Raw genomic sequence first — 21,290 nt, forward strand, 5'->3', positions numbered from 1 at the left:
TCACATGCCTTTCTAATTATGCCTGAAAGCCCCACTCCTTTGTTAGGGGGAGACATCCTAGCAAAAGCAGGGGCCATTATACACTACAATTAGGAGAAAGAAAAAGGGTAAAAATATACAGACTCTAAGTATGCTTACCTAGTCCTCCATGCCCATGCAGCAATATGGAGAGAAAGGGAATTCCTCACTTCCGAGGGAACACCTATCAAACATCAGGAAGCCATTAGGCCCCCAAATTCTCCTTACCTCTGAATCTACTTCCTCCGATCCCTGCCTAAAGATAATTTTATGGGGAAGAGGATTTGCTTGTGTCTCTCCAGGTGACAATCAGGTGCCTATGTGGGTGCCCACCAAACATCTGAAGATCTATCATAAGCCACAGCATCTAGTGGACCCACCTGTACAGTGCAAATTGAAGGTTTAAGGATTGCTTTTAAGCCTCGATTTGCTTTCTCTGTGCCTTCTGTTAGAGGGGGCCTGCTTCTTGTTGTCAACAGTAAGTTTTACCCCACGGTAATTAAACAGGGCACAAGCCGAGTTACAAATGCTTCAGCAATGGCATGCCTCCCGGCTTCAGCCACAAGTTTTTGCTTCTGTTTCAGTAGATTTACTACCGTGGGGATGAGGGTATGCTTGTGTTTTTGCAGGAGATGAACGAACCATGTGGATGCCCTCGAGATGTGTACAACCATGGAACAGGAGACTGGAGGGATCCATGGATCCCAGCCATGGACCGGGTTCCCCCAGTAGGAGCCATGAACCAGTTGAATCTGAATGAGAAGATGAAACGAGGACCATCCAGAGTCACGATGCTAAATGGACCAATGATTTCTGACTCAGCTCCTCTCTACCCTGAATACAAGAGACCCTAATAGGCAGGAATATCATCGCCCCTATTCAGCTTGAAGAAGTTACAGAAGACGGACCTTCATCCTGCAACCCCTAGGATTAAGGGTCCTCTTGTAAAAGGGAAAGGGGGAGGTATGTGGGAAGCATTCAAACCAGAGCGACTCCAGTTTGAATAAGGGCTAAGAAAAATGAAGCTGGATCACCAACCGGCAATTATGGGCTGCACAACCTGCAATTGACTTGCTCAATTAAAAGAGGCCACCTTTTACGCTAATAATGATAGTAATGATACCTTCTCTTTTACAAAAAAGAGAAGGGGGGCATGTTGGGAAAATGCTGAGTGTTGGGAAGAAAGCTGAGGCAGGGCTTGCATAATGTCCTCTGGAATGTGTCTAGACTTGCTGGCTCTCTGCTTCTAGCCCTCCTAGGCTCCTAGATCAATTGTATTCCCATTATCTCAAGTAGCAGAACTCGTTCCAGATAAACGCTAAACAGTCACAGCTGTAGATCAAGCACCTGCCCTTTTGACCGCCATATTCTCACCACCTGTTTCTCTGTTGGATTACCAATAAATAGCGTGGGCTCCCAGCGCTCTGGGCCTTTGTAGCCTCTGCAATACGATGGCCTCCTGGTCCCACTTTACTTCTCAAACTGTCTTTTTCTCAATCCTTTGACACCACCGGACTTCGTTGCCCCCATGACCTGGTGTTGGGTCTGATCACCCCAACAGGAATCCACTGGAAGCCTGGCTCGATGTTTTCTCCAAAGGGTAACTTTATGTCTTGGAAGATGTAATTTCCACATGGTGACAATGTGTGGGGCAGAGACGTTTCTTCTCAACTGCAGCAATTTGAAGCTCTAATTCCGAAGCGGACACTCTGTTCTTTATTGGATGTCAGACTCTCAGGAATCTCTGTTTACAGCTGCAACCTGGAGATTCCCCCCATCTCTCCACCCCAACGCAAAGTTCTAGTCTCAGAAAGTCCTAAATAAATAGTTAAGGAAAAGTTGAAGTGTAACCGCTCAGCTGTTTGTTTTTCTTCCGGCATTTCTCTGTGATAGATTTTAAAAAAACCAAACCAACACAAAAAACCACCCACAGTATTTTTCATTGACTCCAATCAAGGGATGGAGCCTACTTCTCTGCCGTTTGAATCTAGGCATGGCCATGTGACTTTATGGTTAGGGAGGCCTAAACAAATGCAGCTGAAGCAGAGTGTGGCCAGTGTTTGCACCTTGGAGCTCACTCTTTCTTTGCTGCTGGGAATTCTTTTGTCACCGCGTGAATTGGCCCAGGCTGGCCTCCTGGAATATGACAGACCAGGTAAGCAAGGCATGCCAAGTCTGCTGAACCAGCTAAGGCAACAGACACATGAGTGGGGCCCTCCTACATGATCCAGTCTTACCAAGCTGGCTCATATCAGAACTGTCCAGCTGACCTATTACTGGGGAAAAGTTGCTATTTTAGTTCACCAACGTTTGAAGTAGTTTGTTATGCAGCAAAAGCAAACCAAAATATTTTCTTTAGTCCCCATATAATATAGAGCTGCAGAATAAAATACTGTTTAATAGGGGTTACTTACATGAGTATGTACTTTAAAAGCAACACAGCTTAATGTTTTGCCATTTTCTCAGGAAAAAAATTATGCAATTTTAATATATGTTGTCCTGGCGAGTAAGTAAAGCAGGTGATGGATTATGTGGCAGCACAATATTCACCTATGAATGCACTCGATTATGTATATTCAACAGTAACTATTTCTTACATTTATTGGTATTATCAGTTTCAGAATAAAGAATGGAATGAGGGCTGATTATTTGTTTTCAACTTACTATCTTGGAAAATACTACCCAAGAAAACACATTTTCCTTGAAATAGGAAAGAGCATTCCACTGGCTTTTACTCCTATTTCCATAGACACAATCACATGGGTTATGATGTGGCCAACAGGGATTCGGTGCAGGAACAGCTTTTCTTATGTTTTACTTTAGTAACATGGGTCAGTGATTCACAGAAGAAATGTGGCTTCCTTCTGAGGAGAAGAAAGAATCAGGGTTCCAGACTGGATGGTACGTCTAGTAGATATGTAGTTGGATTTTACTGTTCAAAATTAAAGCATTGGGTCAGTGTTCAAAGGATTGGTATTGGGTTATTTATGACTCTCCTCACTGATGCTAAGCACACCCTCTTGCCTTTCTGATCACACTTGCTGAGTTATTGCCACGAGGTTGTGTGAGCTTGCCACACCAAACTGCTTGACTCTCTAATATGCTATAAAAACTTATAGCCACATGGCAGCAGGTGCACTTCCCTTTATATTATCCAACAGATATGGACCAAAATCAGAAAATTGAGACATCTTGGGTTTTTTTCCCCCTTGAACAGGGATATATTTAGAAACTCTAATCTGAAGACACTCACTTTTGAAATGCTGAGGAAATTGCAAACAATTTATCACATACATATTTGGAAGCATCCACATCATTAAAAGTGTCTATTTTATAACTGAAAATCAAATAATGATCAACAATGGTATTGATTTCTTCTTAGGCAATCTTCTTTTGAATCACTAATTCATTAAAGAACCATTTAAACTGATAAGGTCCATAATTTTCATGGTCTCAGATCTTCAAGGAAAAAAATATGATTATCTTTAAAAATGTTCTAATATGGTAATGGAGTAATGTCACTTCAAGAAAAAATATTGAAAAATATGAATCAACTAATATGCAAGATTGGGAAATTTTTAAACTTGCACATTTTTGTGTGCAAAATATGTATAGATATGATATGTATGTATAACATACGTACAATGTCTATTTCTAATCTTTGGGCATTATTAGTTAATTTCAGAGTGAGGAATTTTGGAGACAGCATTGTTATTTCTTGTCTGTTTATTGGGTTATTTTTCTTGAGAAATACTATAAAAGATAAACCTTTCTTCCTAGAAATAAGGAAAAAAAAAAAAAACTGACTGGATTTTCCTTGTTTCTACAGATGCAAGAGCCAAATGACTTTTGAGGTAAGATAAAAACACTTGTTTATATTTTTTTAATTGTATTTTGAATTCAGTGGGGTACATGTATTTGTTACATGGGTATTACATACATCATGCTGGGGATTGGGCTTCTAGTATACCCATCACCCAAATATTGATTGTACCCCACTATTACTGGATTGCTATCAATCTGTTTTCTTTGGTCTAATAGTATTTGTTTTATGGATCTAGGTGCTCTGGTGTTTGGTGCATATATATTTAGGATAGCTAAATTTTGTTGTATTGAATGCTTTATCATTATATAAAGCTTTTCTTTGTCCTTGTACTGTTGTTAGTTTGAAGTCTGTTTTATCTGATAAGTGAATGGCTACTCCTACTCACTTTTGTTTTTTATTTGTATCATACATCTTTTTCTATCCTTTTCCTTTGAGTCTGTATGTATCTTTAGCCAGTACATGCATCTCTTGTAGATAGCAGATGGTTTGATCTTGTCTTTTTAATACAATTTGTCACTTTATCTTTTAAACTGGGCATTTAGGCCCTTTATATTCAAGGTCCATGTTGATATGTGAGGTTCTGTTACTGTCGTAGTGTTGTTCTGTAGTTTTGATTGTGTTTGGAGTTTTTCATTGCTTTATAGCATCTCTGACCTTTGTATTTTTAGTAGAGATAGGGATTCACCATGTTGGCCAGACTGGTCTCAAACTCCTGACCTCAAGTGATCCGCCTGTCCTTCAGCCTCCCGAAGTGCTGGGATTACAGGCATGAGCCACCACACTTGGCCATCATATGTAAGCTTTTCTGATGGTAAAAATTGTCCTTTTGTTTCCATATTTAGAACTCCTTTGATCATTTCTTACAGGTCCAGTTTCGTGATGACAAATTCTCTCAGCATTTCCTTGTCTGAGAAAGACTTTATTTCTCCTTCATTTATGAAGCTTACTTTGGCAGGATATAACGTTCTAAAATTTTGGCATGTTTTTTTCTTTAAAGGGGCAAAAGTAGGCCACCAATCTCTTCTGACTTGTAGGACTTTTGCTGAAAAGTCTGCTGTTAGCCTGCTTGGTTTTCCTTTATAGGTGATTTGACCGTTTTCTCCAGCTGTCTTTAAGATTGTTTTCTTTAGCATTGATTTTGGGCTTCTCTAGCAAGATTAGGGAGATTTATCTAAATTATTCCCTCAAATAATTATTCCCTCAAATAGTTGTTTACTTTTACTTCTCTCAGGAATGCCAATAAGTCAAAGGTTTGGTCACTTTACATAATCCCATATTCCTTGAAGTCTTTGGCAAACGCTTGTTTTTAAAAGGCAACAAAAATCTTCACTGTGACCTGCAGGAGGTATTCTTATATTGTCATGTAGAAAACAAATACGTACATTTGAATTCATTTTATGTTGTCTTGCCTTAATCTTTTTCCTTACCTTAAAATATTGTTCACCCATTGCTTTTTCATCTACACCCTTCTTTTTATTTTACTGTGACCAATACTGGCATCTTTGTGTAGCATGATTTTAAGCTTCTTCAAAGTTTAAAGATTTTCACTTAACATGGAAACATTTAAAACAATAATGCTTACTATTGACGTTTTTTCAGTGCAAACATAACTACCCTAACGATATCAATGACAAAAATAAAGCCAAGTATTTTACAAATCAGTAACCGTAACATTAGTCAATCAGCATCAGGAGAATGTTCTTTTCTGGAAATTTAAGCTGAAGATAATTCCTAAAGGATAAGCCATATGAATGTTTTAGAGCCCTAAATGTACTTTGCAACATTCTTTATTATAAGATAAACAAAAAAAATCCCAAACATCCAAAAATTGGAAAATGTGATTGAAGTAGATTTTGATATGTGACAGACTGGCATACACTGATTAAAATATAAATCTAAAAACGGTATATCATGTAGAATGTTTACAATATAAAGCTAAGATAAAAATCAGGTTTCAATGCAGCATCTGCACGATGTTTACATCTTTGTCAAATTATATGTGGACGTCTTCAAGAACTGGAAACAATCTGAAAAACATAAATCAGAACAGAATAGTGAGATTTTGAGACATGAGTTCTGTTAAAAGTTCCTTTATTATTGGGATGTTTGACTATCAATTTTTAAAACTTGTATCTACTTTCCTTAATAAACTGATACTTTAATTGTGATAAAGGTAGCTGATAAAAATCTTAGTCCATAAGGTCCCATGATCAACAAATATAAATTTATTTTCCTATATATAAAATTAATTTCTTTCGGGGTCCCATTCTCTTGAATCTCAAATCAGTCTTGGGTGTTCCTTGTGATTTCTTGGAGGCACATCATTTTTTAAACCTTGCTGTTATAGTCCCAGGTGATTATCTCTTCCTTCCTTATCTTGATCAGTTGGATTCATTGATCACCCCTTCTCTTAGAAATATTGGCACAACGCGGCCGGGCGTGGTGGCTCATACCTGTAATCCTAGTAATTTGGGATGCCAAGGCAGGCAGAGATTACCTGAGCTCAGGAGTTGGAGTCCAGCCTAGGCAACACGGTGAAACCCCATCTCTACTAAAATAAAAAAAAAAATAGCCTGGTGTGGTGGTGCACGCCTGTAGTCCCAGCTACTCGGGAGGCTAAGGCAGGAGAATGGCTTAAACCTGGGAGGCGGATGTTGCAGTGAGCTGAGATAGTGCCATTGCACTCCAGCCTGAGTGACGGAGCAAGACTCCGTCTCCCACCCCAGTCCCCTAAAAAAGAAAATATTGAAACAACTCGGGGCGGGCGCGGTGGCTCACGCCTGTAATCCCAACACTTTGGGAGGCCAAGGCCAGCAGATCACGAGGTCAGGAGATCAAGGCCATCCTGGCTATCACGGTGAAATCCTGTCTCTACTAAAAATACAAAAAAAAAAGAAAAAACAGCTGGGCATGGTGGCGGGCGCCTGTACTCCCAGCTTCTCGGGAGGCTGAGGCAGGAGAATGGCATGAATCCGGGAGGCAGAGCTTGCAGTGAGCCCAGATAGCGCCACTGCACTCCAGCCTGAGCAAGGGAGTGAGAACCCGTCTTAAAAAAGAGAGAGAGTGAGAGAGAAAGAGAGGAAGGAAGGAAGGGAAGAAGGACTGGTGCAACCCGGATGGACACGATGGCTCACACCTGTAATTCCAACACTTTGGGAGGCCAAGGCAGATGAATCACCTGAGGTCAGGGGTTTGAGACCAGCCTGGCCAACATGGTGTAACCGCGTCTCTACTAAAAATACAAAAAAAATTAGTGTAGTGTGGTGGCATTCACCTGTAATCCCAGCTACTTGGGAGGCTGAGGTAGGAGAATCGCTTGAACCCAGCAGGCGGAGGTTGCAGTGAGCCGAGATAATGCCATTGCACTCCAGCCTGGGTAACAAGAATGAAACTCCGTCTCAAAAGAAAAGAAAAGGAAAAAGAAATATTGGCACAACTCTCAGAACCATGGAAACCTGCATATCCACACTCACCAGGGCTACAGTTTAAATACTGGTTCCTTTCTCCTTTAGGCACATAGGATCATGCCGAGCTAAAATGTACCTGTCAAAACTCTGAAAAACTCTTTCTTATCTTCCTCAGTAGAAATCCCTAAACAATTCTTTTGCCGATGGTTGTACCTGCTGCCTAAAAATCTAAGGTCTCGATGCTCCACAACCAAGTTTTACTTTGAAAATGGTATGTCGTTCACTTATCACTCAATTCCCATCCTCACGGGAAATGTGATCATACTTTCTACCCCAGCCTTGGAGTAGGTAGCAAAACGGAGAGAGAGAATAAGTGTGAAAGAGAGAGAGAAAGGAAATGTAGCAAAATATTGAGAGGTGATGATTCTAAGTGAAGGCTATATATTAATTGCACAATTTTTCCAGCTTTTTTATTTTGTCATTTTTTAAAATAAACTGTTGGGAAAACAAGAAAGAATGGAAGAGCTGAATTGGAAGTCGACAGTATAGACATGTGCCTTTTATGGAATTTAGGTATGACAGAGGAGAGAATTAGAATTGTGAATAAGACAGAAGGGAATTGTATAATTTCTTGCTCTTTATGTAAAAAAATAAAAATAAAAAAAACACTAGTCTGGACCCAGTGGCTCACACCAGTAATCCCAACACTTTGGGAGGCTGAGGTGGGTGGATCACTTGAGGCCAGTAGTTTGGACCAAGCGTGGCCAACGCAGAGAAACCCTGTCTCTACAAAAAATACAAAAATTAGCTGGGTGTGGTGGTGTACACCTGTAATCCCAGTTACTCGGGAGGCTGAGGCAGGAGAATCATTTGAACCCAGGAGATGGAGTTTGCAGTGAGCCAAGATCATGCCACTGCACTCCAGCTTGTGTGACAAAGTGAAATCCTGTCTCAAAAAAACAAAAACAAAAAACCAAGCAGGTTATTTCCATACACATCTATAACTTCAACTACATATTAACATTTGCAAACACTTGGAAAAAATTCTACCTCAGAAGTGGCTTTTGTTTTATGGTGTCCCCGTAACTTTTTTCCTTTCATTGAAAAATATTCCACCATGGTAATAAAGACAGAGTGGTACTGGCAAAAGTAAAGAAATATAGATCAATGGAACATAATAGACAGCTAATAAATAGACCCACATAATATATAAGTAACTGGTATATGACAAAGGGGCAAAGGCAATACGGTGAAGAAAAATCTTTTCAACAAGTGGTGATGGACCAATTGGACATTCACATGAAAAAAATGGATCTAGAAACAGACCTTACACCCTTCACAAAAATGAACTCAAAATGGGTTATAGATTTAAATGTAAAACACAAAACTAGAAGATGATGGGCAAAAAGCTGTATGGCCTCGTTTATGGCTATGATGTTTTAGATAAAACACCAAGTGCACAACCTGTTAAAAAAAAAAAAAAAGCTGGACTTCATTCAAATTAAAAACTTCTATGTTGTGAAAGACACTGTCGGGAGAATAGGAAGAAAAGCCAGAGACTAGGGAAACGTATTTTCACAAGACATGACTGATAAAGGACTGTTCTCCAGAATATACAAAGAAATCTTCAAAGTCAACAATAAGAAAATAAACAACCTGATTTTTTAAATGAGCAAAAGGCCTAAACATATATATCACCAAAGAAAATATATAGAAGGCAAATAAGCATCTGAAAAGATGCTCCACATCATGCATCATTAGGCAAATACAAACGACAATGGGGCAGGATACCACTACATGCCTGTTAGCGTGGCCAAAATCCAAAACATGGACAACACCAATGCTGGGGAGGATGTGGAGCCGTAAAAATTCTCATTTGTTGCTGGTAGAAATGCAAAATGGTACAGACACTTTGGAAGACACTTTAGCAGTTTCTTACAAAACTAAACTTAGTCTTATGACACAGGAATCCTGCTCTTCAGTATGTACCCAAGTGAGCTGAAAAATTATGTCCACACAAAAACCTGCACAATGATCTTTGTAGCAGCTTTATTCATCATTGTCAAAACAGGAAAGCAAACAAGATATCCTTTGGTAGGTGAGTGGATCAGTAAACTGGTATATCCAGACAACGGAATACTATTCAGTGCCAAAAAGAAATGAGCTATCAAGCCATAAATAGGCATGGAGGAAACAGAAATCCGTATTGCTGAGTGAAAGAAGCTGATTGGAAAAGGTATGGTTCCAACTATGTGGCATTCTAGGAAAAAAAAAAAAAACACTATGAGGACAGTAAAAAGGTCAGTGGTTGCCAGGGGATAGAGGGGAGGAAGGAATGATTAAATAGAACATAAAGTTTTCAGTACATTGAAACTATTCTATATGATACACAATGGTGGATATATGTCATTAGACATTTTCAAGGCCGATAAAATATACAACACTAGTATGCCGAGAACCAAGCTGCGTCCAGCCGCATTTTCTCCAGGCCCAATAATGAGAAGCAGACAAACTAGGAAAGAAGGGAATTTATTGCTGTAACCAGATATAGGCAGAAGGCTGAAGATAATTCCACCAGACCAACTCACAGTGTTACAATTTTCTTAGTGCTTATATAGGTTGGGGTTATGTGCCTACCTGTAGTATAGCATTCGCCTGTCTATAGGTAACTAATTTTGCTTTAACTAGAAGGTCAAAGGCCAAAAAATGGTTGCTAAGTCGGATTAAGCTGTGAGGCCCAGTACCTTCAAGGCCTGTCTACTGTGGTACCGGAGTGATTATTTCTAATTCATCTTCTTTACAGCTTGGTCCGGAGAGCTGCCTTAGACTCCACAATGAATCTATTCAAACAGCTGCCTCTGTTACCTTGACTCGTCTCAGATTTTGTCCACCCGAGAAGGGTCCTGGCACTGTGAATATAAGACTTTCTATTATTTTGGCTTGCTCCTGGTTAGGGAGAAGCCCATTCAAGGCTCCTACTGACTAAATATTTTATTTGTAGCTTTGATGTCTGGGCATTGATTTCCTAGGTTTAACTATTTGCTCAACATTAAGGCAGTGCTGTGGAAATTTGTCTGTGTAACTGAAGTGCTATGCAGGCCTGTGTGTGTGATTGTCAGGGAGAATTGGCCTGGCACACTAGGAGTGAACACGGGGATGTAAACTATGGACTTGTGGTGATAATGATGAACTTGGGGTGATCATGACTGTCAGCGTGGGTTCACCGTTGGCAACAAATGTACCACTGTGGTGCAGCATGTTGATCATGAGGGAGGCTGGGCCTGCCTGTGGAGGGGGTTCTGGGAGTATACGGGGACTCTATACTTTCTGCTCCATTTTGCTGTGAACGTAACACTGCTCCAAAAATAAAATATATTTAAAAGGGCAAAAATTATAAAATTAGGGCAGATATAAGCTTGAGGAATAAAATAAGAACTAGTTGTAAGACTCACAGCAAACTAGTAGAAATCACTAAATGCCACTTGTACCTTCTTTTTTTTTTTTTTGAGATGGAGTCTTGCTCTGTCGCCTAGGCTGGAGTGCAAGGCATGATCTTGGCTCACTGCAACCTCTACCTCCTGAGTTCAAGCAATTCTCCTGCCTCAACCTCCTGAGTAGCTGGGATTACGGATGCCTGCCACTATACCTGGCTAATTTTTTGTATTTTTAGTAGAGACAGGGTTTCGCCATGTTGGCTAGGCTGGTCTTGAACTCCTGACCTCAAGTGATCTGCCCGCCTTGGCCTCCCAAAGTGCTGGGATTATAGGCATGAGCCACCATGCCCCACCAACTTGTTCTATTTTAATAAAAGATTTTCTATATTTTCATGAAAAATCTTTCTTTAAATCCTCATTCCCAGTAAATACATTTTTATTTTTGCTTGCCCACTAAATATTAAAAATTGGGAAGTTTTTAAGAATAATATTGAAAATATTTTCTGTATCTTTTTGTTTGCCTAAATGTCTGTGGTCAGGATCTTTGTTGCAGTTAAACCTATTTAACTTCTTCCTCAGTGACTAAATGTAAGAATAAAAACATCCTCACTATTCTGTGACCCAATAAGCCTGTGAATGTTGTGTTATTTTAATGGGCCAAATATTTGGAATAAAATCTTGTGATTGTAGAAATGAGATACAGATTTGATGGCAAAGAGGTTGCTTGAGAACAAACGACATGAACTTTTATGTAAAAATGTGGACATACACAAATTTACTGCATACTAAGTTTATCTTTGAGAAGGCTGATTCATAGACTCATAAGTGATGCAATTGTGGTGAAGAATGAAACATTCTACCGAGGTCACAGTATTGCTAATGGCAGCCTTCTGGTAACCTGTGATACCCCGGTCCCCTCGGCTAAATTCATCTTGTCCATTCTTAATGATAGGAAACACTAGGATTTATTTTACTTTGTGTTAAAGCATGTGTGCCTTTCTAAAAGGCCTCTTTTAGAAAAGTCTTGGCCCTGCCTGAAGGTATTAACTATAGCAGACCTCCAGGGATAAGAAACACTTGCTCAGCTCTAATTATTTTATCAGATGTCAGCCTCGCTGCCTAAATGCCTAAATTCTAAAGCAAGTCAGTTGCCTTTCAATCAACAAGACAGAACCATCTACACCTCACAGATCCCCATTAGAAAAACCTATGGAGACAATTTCTTCTCCAGAAGAATCAGAACAGGCTAGTCATTTATTTCCTGAGATTCTCTTTCACCTTTTTTCATTCTGATCATAAGAAAAAGATATGCACGTGCTATATATTACATTAATTCTTCCATTGTAGCAATGTGTTGTCAGAACTACAATTAAATATTTTACCTGGTGATCCCAGCACTTTGGGAGGCCAAGGCAAGAGGATCACTTGAGGCCAGGAGTTCAAGAGCAGCCTGGGCAATATAGTGGGACCTCATCTCTATTTATTTTTTTTTTAAATGTACTTTGCCTTGTATCTGGAGAAGTGTGTGAAATAATGTTACCTTAGACATTTTGCTTCATTTCTTGTTAATATATCAAGAGAGTTTATTATGAACTTCTATCCTGCCACGTGAGAAATTCTTCTGAGTTCAGAACTAGGACATATTGGCCATTTCTAGTAATTTAGCATTCTATATCAAACGATAATTACTGAGCTCAGCACCGTTGTCTTTTCACTCTGGCTGCCAGGAAGCTAAGTGATTTTTATGGCTATAACTTCATTAGCCTTCTCCGCTTCCCATCTCTTGTCATTTTGCCCTTGTTTTCATTTTACAAAAATTCACTTTATCTCTCCAACATGACAAAACACTTTACAAACTTGAAGGCAATAAATCCCAGGCATGTTTGCTAAGCAGTTATGATGTGGTCATCCATGGCACTGAATGAGAACGAAAGTCAGATTCAAGATCCTGATGGAGGCTCTTGGAGACTCACAGCAAGTCAGACATCCAAGCTACAATTGTCAGAAAATGAAGTACATAGTGTGTCAGAAAATGAAGTACATAGTGTAACAGAAATAGATACAAGTTGCAGTGGGAATAGAGATGGACAATATCTGTGTTTTGTTAGAGGAGAACTAGAAGACTCCACAAGAATGTGAACTCTTAACCTGGGTCTGGAAGGATGAGTAAGACATTGCAAGCAAGTATGTTTGTAATGTACAACCGATCGTGAATCCCAGGATACAAATGCAAGATATATAAAACTTAGTATCATTTTTCTGTAACCAAATGTATCTCATTTGACCCCGTACTGTGGTTTAATCTGAGTAAGTTGGTCTCTATCCTATGAGCCCATGAAATGTTCATTTGATTTAGGGAGTTCAAGAAAATAGTGGTTCTGATTCATTTAATATTCTAAATACAGTGTTTTCTGCCTGGATGTTGACTTTTGAAGCTCAGATATTAAGTATTTGATTCTTTTAATTATCTTTGTATTTTTGATGTACCATCTCTTCCCAGAGGTAATAACAGGAAGATAAAATGCTGACAGAAAAAGGGGAAACCAGGTATTATTGTGCCCAGCATTGAGTGCCATAATAAGACAACATTCCTTAGTTGAGAGAGGCCTCAGTGGCAAGGGACCTTAGATATTATCTCTGTCAAGTTCCTTCACCCTCATTTTATGGAGTAGAAAATTGATGCTAAGAAAGGCAAAGTGATACTCTCAACATTATCCTGGTCAGTTGGAATTATGGGCTGCACCTTTTTTTTTTTTTTTTCTTTTTGAGATGAAGTCTCGCTCTGTTGCCCAGGCTGGAGTGCAGTGGTACGATCTCGGCTCACTGCAACCTCTGCCTCCTGGGTTCAAGCGATTCTCCTGCCTCAGCCTTCACAGTAGCTGGGACTACAGGCACGTGACACCATGCCCGGCTATGTTTTTGTATTTTTAGTAGAGATGGGGTTTCACCATATTTGTCAGGCTGGTCTTGAACTCCTGACCTCATGATCTGCCTGCCTTGGCCTCCCAGAGTGCTGGGATTATAGGTGTGAACCATCACACCCGGCCTGTGGACTGAACTTTTAACCCCAGCCTCAGCAGTATTCCAGATCTCTTCAATATTTCTTTAATCTGGGGCACTAAAGAATTGCCAAAGAAGTTTGTTACAACATATCAATGATGCATATTTCAGGGCTTTACTGTCAGAGATTCAAATACAGAATGCATTTTTACCAAGCACTTCAGGTGAGACTAATGCAAAGGACCTGCCCTTTCAAGTACACAGAGTTAAAGTCTGAACTCCATAAGAGCAGAAGCTGATTTTTGTTAATCTTTTTATCCCCAGTGCCTACCTAGCACATATTGTATAGAAAATGTATAATGTTGAATGCATGCAAACTATATTTCTAAAAATACACACCACCTTCATTTGTTGTTTGTTTCTAGCAAAACACTGGCAAATTTGTCCTTTACTGGAATATTTTGAATTGTTATCTTTGAATTGTTATGTTTCTGCATTTCTTTATAGATCAAGCTTTTCAATACAAAGCCCAGATCAAGCTTTTCAACACAAAAAGCCATCAGCCTTAACAAAATCCCAGGAAGCAGAATTCAAGCAGTGAAAGATAATGTTTTGTTTAAGTTGTCAGTGTTCGCCCTTCAAAAATGTAAGATATAATTCCAAATCAAAATCCAAGTTGCTTTTTTTTGGTATTTTGTGATTTATTATAGCATTACCTTTATTTGTGAGGAAAATATATTGAAGGTTTTTTTCTCATTAAATATGTAACTATTAAATATTTAGATCTACAAAATGAATTTCTCTATATTTTATGAACAAAATATCCTAGAAAAGACTTTTTAAATAAATGAAGATTAGTGAGGATAATTATTTCAGATAGAAAAATTACCAATGGCTTCCAAGACCTAATCTACTCAATAAAATAAGTTATGATACCTTAAAATAACAACTGGGGAAAATAGACATAAGTTAAAAAAAAAATCCACGAGGAAAGAAGTCTACACGGTAAGTATTCTGAGGTCAGGACTTCTTCAGCTTTATCACAAAATTCACAGGGTGGGAAAATAGTATTTCCACATTTTATAAAGGTTTCGAGGAAGCCTCGGTATAATCAACCCCTAACATATTATCTTCTAGATAGCCAAGTTCTGTAGCTCACAACACATGGCCCCTGCCTTCCAACTTTAATTAACATAATCTGGTTATCTTGTTCTGTAAAAATTACACACGTCCATTTCAGTGGGGTAATTGCAGGTGAGTGATATCCAAGACTGAGAAAATGTAGATTATTAGATTTAGCAAAATGTTATAGCATGATTCATATTTGTTGATTGTGAAAATGCTTTTGGGAGATTGAATTAGCAGAAAGAAGACCTTTTACAAGGCTCAGAGAAAATAATCTCAGGAGTGTAACGTTGGAATGAATTAACATTGGAATGAATTTGTGGATCTAAATGAGCATGTCTAAAAATTAATATAACAAAAGAAGAGTGGTACATAAAAGTAGAAAGTCAGCAAACAACCAGATTGATTTTGACATTTGACAAGCAACTATTATAGTGAAAGTTTTAATCACGAAAATACAAGCTGACTGTGTTTTTAGTGATTAATTCTGGCTAGAGTATAACAAGTATCCAGATATTCAGACAAAAGCAAAAATGCTAATTTGCCTGAAACATATTTTTTCTGTGTAATTTGAATCATTGTTTTCCTATATTACTAAACTTTCTCCAGATGGTTCATAATTTTGCTTTTAGAGTAATTGTTTTATTTTTAAACTCCCACCTTATCTTTTCGCATAAAACAATACTCATGACCAGAGCCCAGAACATAATACTAAAATCACATGTCTTAGAAGTATTCTACTTTAAGGGCATGTCTTCAATTCAATTGAAACTAAGTCTTAATGGAATGATTCTCAAATTATTTAAAGTGAATTACTGGTGGCAGCATTGGTGTTGAGGGAAAGACCATTGGAACAGGCATGCATTACAACCAAAAGCCCTATTCCTTCTACCATAATGGACCCTCTATCTGGGGCAATGTAACTTACATAAAAGAAAACCTCCTCAAGGTTTTTGCCATAACTACATTTGTACAAGAAGATTCTGGTAAAATGTTAGGACTTCACCATCCAGCCCCTTGGTTACTGATAAAGTTTGAATATGTGTCGCCTCCAGCTCTCATGCTGAAATGTGATTCCTAATGTTAGAGGTAGGACCTGGTGGGAGGTGATTGGATCATGGGGGTGGATCCCTCAGGAATGGCTTTGCACCATCCCCTTGGTGATAAGTCAGTTCTTGCCTAGTTAGTTCACATGAAATCTAATTGTTCAAAAGTCTGGGACCTCCCCTCAATCCCTCTTTCTTGCTCTCACTATGTGACTCACATGTTCTCTTTCACCTTCTGCCATGGTTGTAAGCTTCCTGAAGCCCTCACCAGAAGTCAAGCAGATGTTGGTGCCTTGCTTGTACAACCTGCAGAACCATGAGCCAATTAAACCTCTTTTCTTTTTAAATTACCCAGTCTCAGGTATTTCTTTATAGTAACACAAAAACCCCCTAATACAGTCACCTACTCCAGATGTCCAGATGCCATTCTGGACAGTGAACAAAGTCACCAGGATAGGGTGTTAACTTTGTTCTTTCACAGCACATTGCAGCTTTCTTTGTGCAAAACAATATGGAAAAGGAATGGGAGGTAAGATATGCTGTACTGAAAAGATAGCACAATATGTCAGCGGACAAGAACCATTTTACAATAAAACTAATTTTACATATTTTTCAAAAGTATATTTGTTCATTTAATAAAGTGATGGGTATTAAAGGTAAATAATGGGGGAGGGGACAAAAATTCTTCAGTCTCAGTAGACAATATTAGAAGATTTTCTTTCTCACTCATAGAACTACAAAGAGGTGATTTGTGGTGTGATTTTCTCAACTTCATCCCTACGCATATTATCTCTGTAACATGAATCTTTTCTAAGACATGGATTGCCCTTTTATGCTGACTGCATGCGTGTGTATGCATAAAATGCCACATTTCCAATTAGGATGTGTATACTCAGAAGGATGACATATCAGGGCTGTCAGGCTGAAAGCCCTACAGCTCAGGAGAATTTTCCATATCACTCTGTGGACCTGCCAAGATTATGGGACTTACCTATTTGTTTTCTTCCTCCTCTTTTCTTACCTTTCATACCAAAGTCAACCTCTCACTCAAACTATGGATATTGTTATTTTGGATAGCTCTAGAAATAAAGTTAATTTGGTGATCTCTTTTACTAAAATTTAAATAATGTTTTCTCTTATCCCAGTAAGATGCACTCCCCATTCTTCCCAACATCAGTTAGTTTCCAACAATTTAGCTTTTCATCTTCATATAGAAAAATGTGCTAACATACTATTGAAAAAGATTGCTTTCTATGGAAGAAACTACAAGGAGAAATTTGCGTTTGAAGTTTAGCCCTTGATAATGTCTTCTTTGGACATCTTAAATATTTTGCAGGTGGAAATGTTGCAATACATGTTAGTGGTACACCCGTTTAGTTAAATGACATCTAACAGGATAATGATGTAAGATCTTCAGAAAGACATTTCAAGTCCTTGAAATAGAAATGCAGTGTTCAGACATATACAGTATTTTTCTGAAAGTTTTAAAATCCTTATATTGTTGACAAACAGGGAAAAATAGGATGGATGTGGAAATATTTGTATCAAGTTAGACTGTCAGGTAGAAATATAACTGATTTGAGTGTACTTTCAAACAGCTATATCAGTATTCAAATGCATAATTTAGATTTTCACTAGGTTCAACTTAGTTGTGCATTAAATTATAAGGTATGAGACCAGATGTGTGAAGTGTGTAAGCTACGTGGCCAAGGTAGAGAGTTTGTGTGCTGTTTTCTGACAGCCTCGGTGATTCAGGCATCATAGATATGGATGCCTCCAATTTTATCTGAAAGTATCACTCACATTTTTATTACTCTGAGAGAGTTAGATAAGATCTGAGAGACTTAGATAAGAACTTGAGGAGACACAGTAGACATTTCGGTCTGTTTTTTCTGCTATTCTCATAGTAATTACCATATTTTTTTCCAGATTGAGCAATCAATAATGCATTCTAATGCTTTCCATTTGGTTCTCTGCAACACTGGTGTTCATGTCCTCATCTTGCCATTAAAGTTTCTTTTCTCTAGTTTTCTAATCAGACCAAGATGATCTTCTTAAAAGGAAAGAGGCAGTAACTAGCTAATTGACAAAGCACATTTGCTCTCCTTCAAAGCATGTTGCAAAGAACAAATCAGCCCATAGCACTTAGTCCTTCTGATGATTTTGAGGGAGAAGGGATTTTATTATTCACAGTGGAAAAAATTAGACTATCAACAAGAAGGGCATTTTTTTCCTAGCCTTATTTACTCAGTGTGAATGTGAGCTTACATTTAAGAATGCCTATTTTGTTTATCTGTTAAATTCTGACACCACCATTTTAATGCCATAATGGTTAGCTATTAAAGGCTTTAATTTTATTAAAAGATTAATGAAATAGATTTGTTAACTCATAGTAGGATTTTTCTTTGTATAACAGATTCTTGCTTTAAGAGATATTTATGCTCTCTTGCTAAATTAATGGAAACACAGAAAAGATTAAATGACTTTTTGAGGATCACATCAAAATTGAGTGGCTCAGTTCAAATCAGAAATCTAGATTACAGCCCTTTAAGCTTCAGGCCATGTAGTCTCTTATGTTCACAAAATAATAGTTCGCATGGTAAAGGAGAGACAGTGCGATTTATCTTCACTGTTAGTCAATGCCCTCAACTCACTCTATTCATTCCTCCTTGTTTTGTTGTTTGGTTACTACAGAAAGATGTGTAAGTCCAGGTAAGACTTCAATTGACCTCAATAAAAATGTGTAATGCAGTATTAGATTCTAATATAAAATTTAGTTCTTGAATATAAATTAGGAAAATGTATATTCAAGAGATAGAAGGTTTTTAAATTCTCAATACAAGAGAAAATAAATTACTTTGACAAAATGATCAGGGAAAATTTCAACATTTTCATGTACTTAGAAATGACATCCAGGTGTGTTAATCTAATCCATTTTGAAAGAACAATCAGCATTATTCAAGTTTTATAAAATACACGAATGAGAACTGGTTATTGCCCTCAACGAACTTACAGTCATTTAGGGAGGATAGAACAATTCCCTGCAAACAAAAACTAATAGTGCAAGACTAGGCATGATTAAGCACTAACTTCTGTTTTATGGGCTGACTCTGCTTTCAATGAGAAATCAGAAGAGATGGAAGAATAACTGCTGCTGAGAGTAATTGGGAATGTTTCTTAAATAAGTTCAAAGTTAAACTAGATCTCAGTGGTTGGGAAACAATTTGAGGGAAGGAGGAGAGACGTTGTAGGTGGGGTATGCAGGACTAAGCATAGGCTGTTTCTGAGGTGGTACAAGATAGCTATAAGCTAGTGAGCAAAATGAAGTCTACATGCTCATTTGGTTATCAATTCAGCAAATATTTACAGAAATCCTACTATGCTAAATACAGCACAGAAAGAAAGGAAAGAAAGAAGGAAAGAGAGAAAGACAAAATTCCTATTTTATATACGGCCCCAGCAGGAAGCACATGGCATACCTAAACAGAGTAAGAGGAGAGTATAATAATAAAAAGGTTTATTTACAAAGATGGTAGTGGGTTTTAGGGAAACCAGCAAAGGATAGTATAATGCTGTATGGCTAGCAATAGTGGAAAGCAGTTAATATTTCTAGATTAGATTTGAAGGGACAGTGGGCGGGAGAAGTTACTGAAACTCACAGGGAGTAGATGCAGGAAAAGAGCTGCCTCACAAGAGATGAAGCCTTCAGCAGAAAGTCACAGTCAACTTGTAGTAACCAACCAGGAGGAAATCTGGTGAATAAATAGGCCCCTGCCACAGTCTCTTAATTTCCTGTTAATGTTTGCCACTAGCTAACTCCAACTAGAAGGCAACAGGGCCAGTTTGATACAGTCACTGCAGGTCAATGCTGGGGCATAGTGAAGAGCTGCACAGTGTGTGTATCAGTCAGGAATCCAGCAGAGAAACAAGCAGTAGGATGGTGACACACACAGATTTATATAAATATATATAATTGATATTCATATGTAATTTAAGTGTATATAAGTATAAATTAATATAAATACAATTTATTTATAATAAACTTACAGACTGGAAACTCTGGAGGAGAATCTGATGCTGAAGTCCACATGTAGAATTTCTTCCTCCTCAAGGAAACCCCAGTTTTGTTCTTAAGAACTTGCAGCAGATTAGATGAGGCCTGCACAGATTATCAAGAATAGTCTCCGTTACTTAAAGTGAATTAAATATAGACGTTAACAAGATCTTTTAAAAAATCTTCATAGTAATACATAGACTCATGTTTAATTAAAAAACTGCTTGCTATAGCCTAGCCAAGTTGACTCATAGAAGTAGTCATTGCTATAGGACCAACAGGTCCATACGCCCACTGCTCAGGAACAGACCAACACCCTCAGACAGCAGGGGTGCATCAGAGGTAGAGTTGAATGATCACAGGAGTCAACCAAGGAGATGGGAGGAGACCCTCAAATCCATCTCCCAGAGGGGCTGGGGTAATCATAGAGGACGAAAGTCTGGTAAATTGAGGTCATTGGTTGGGGAAAGAGGGATGAAATCATCAGGATGTGGAAACTTCATTCTTTAGTGAGTCAGATTCTCATGGCGTCCTTCAGACCAGCTGACGTCAGTAGTTTCACTGGTACACAGGCCTTGAAAGAATATCTCAAATGGAAAACTTCATAATTTATAACGTTCAAGTTGTCACCTGCAAAACAGTTATGGAGAACTCTAATCTTGTAACAGGGCTACATGACTCCGAGGCAATAGAATCAAACAGCTATGAGGACCAAACAGCTAGGAGGACGCAGGTCAGAGAGCCAGCTGCCTAAAGATCAATGCTGAGTGTGCTGCAAGCTTGGCTTATTTTCTTTTCTCCCCTCCCTTCCTCCTGATCAATTTTATAAAGTTTATAAGGATGGTTTCACAGTCACAGTCTCTATTCTTACAGAGCTTATATTTTTTATAAGAGAATACAGAAAAATTTAAAAATTATATATACCCTTCTATTGATGATAACTGCTAAGCAGGATAAAGCAGACCATATTGATCAGGAGGGAGGAGAGATGCTGTTTTAGACAGAATGATCATGGACATATGTAATCAGCTGATATTTGTGCTGAGACCTGAATAAAGCTAGAAAGTAAGTTGCAAGGATATTAGGAAATTATTCCAGGAAGATGGCCCCAGCAAAGGCTCGGGCTTGCTCTGTTCAAGGATGAGCAAGGAGGCTGGTTGCTGAAAAAAAAAGCAGCATGCAAACAGTAAGAAAATGAGATCTGATGATAACGTGAGGTCAGATTAGGACCTTTCAAGCAAGTTAAGGATCTTAGATTATATTTTGAGGGATATAGAAAGCAGTTAAACCATTTCAAGATGAAAAGTAATTTGAGCTTTTTATTTTTTTATGAACTTCTTTGGTCTTTGGGTAGAGAAAAGACCATGGGCATCAGGAGTT

The 21,290-nt window shown here is 38.3% G+C and overlaps 1 long non-coding RNA gene across 1 annotated transcript; it reads left to right on the forward strand.

Moving 5' to 3' along the window:
* The first annotated feature begins 2,142 nt into the window (after positions 1–2,142).
* LOC126940186 (uncharacterized) lies at positions 2,143–14,360 on the forward strand. Its single transcript, XR_007720651.1, has 4 exons — positions 2,143–2,173; positions 3,799–3,872; positions 13,091–13,132; positions 14,193–14,360. It is a non-coding gene; the product is annotated as an uncharacterized LOC126940186 (long non-coding RNA).
* Positions 14,361–21,290: the final 6,930 nt, after the last annotated feature.

Source organism: Macaca thibetana, chromosome 17 (assembly GCF_024542745.1).
Source record: "Macaca thibetana thibetana isolate TM-01 chromosome 17, ASM2454274v1, whole genome shotgun sequence".
Taxonomy (NCBI): domain Eukaryota; kingdom Metazoa; phylum Chordata; class Mammalia; order Primates; family Cercopithecidae; genus Macaca; species Macaca thibetana.